This window comes from Octopus sinensis, unplaced genomic scaffold, assembly GCF_006345805.1.
Source record: "Octopus sinensis unplaced genomic scaffold, ASM634580v1 Contig15797, whole genome shotgun sequence".
NCBI classification, from domain to species: Eukaryota; Metazoa; Mollusca; class Cephalopoda; order Octopoda; family Octopodidae; genus Octopus; species Octopus sinensis.
The window spans coordinates 49342-50441 of record NW_021833921.1 but is presented as its reverse complement, the minus strand read 5'-3'; positions in this window follow the sequence as shown (position 1 = coordinate 50441).

The window sequence follows — 1100 nt, the reverse complement described above, 5'->3', positions numbered from 1 at the left end:
GATGCTGTTAGTGAGACATCAATATTATTTACTGACATTTATTCATCTTTTATGCTCACCTAAATATTAACGTTGAGCTAACCGTATATATATACATATATATATATGTGTGTGTGTATTTGTATATATGGCTCCCATGCAGGTGGCATGTAAAAAGTACCATTCAAGCATGATTGATGCTAGTGCTGCCTGACTTGCACCCGTGCCGGTGGCACATGCAAAGCACCATTCAAGCATGGTCGATGCCAATGCTACCTGACTGGCTCCATGGCACATAAAACGTAACCGCTACACGCTCAAACAGCATCCAGCTGTAGAAATCTTGCCTGATAAGATTGAAACCTTGTTCAGCCTCATGGCTTGCCAGTCCTCAGTCAAACCTCACAACCCATGCCAGCGTGGAAAGCAGATGTTAAACGATGATGATGAAGGTAGAGAAAGAGCGATATCTATTTTAGCAAACAAAGATACAAGACTGCAATGAAAACATCAGAAATCTAGTGTCATTTATATGTATATTGGTGTGTGTGTGTGTGGAAGTGTGTCTATGACAGACTTTATATTCCAGGAGTTGGTATTATGATAGATGTGTCTACTCTATGCTTCTACAATTTATGAAAACAGAAATGTCGTAAATTTGCACTTTTGAATATCTGCCTTTTAAACATACTTTATGTCTTATATTATTTTTTCTATTCTTTCAGAAAATCACATGAAGTTGGCTAAAAAGTATTTTTTACTTTTAAAGAATCATCAATATGTCTCATGTTTGAAAGACTCTGCAAAGATATTCTACAAACATATAATCCTGCTTCTATAAAACATTGCTGAATTACAGTAAAATATTTCCTCTGAGCGAGAGGCATTTCTTTACTTCTGAAATGTGCAAGAGATAATTTTCTCTTTTAAATATACTTTGATAGATTTCGAAACAGTATTTGCGACATTTTTAAATATTGGCATTGACCACATTTAGTAGAAATATAAGAGAAGTGATATTTGTTTGGAATAAACTATAAAAGCCAAAAGAAGCAAAATATCCATAAATTTTGGTGAGAGCAAAAATATTATTGAAAAGTTGTTGATCTGTAGAACTTGAA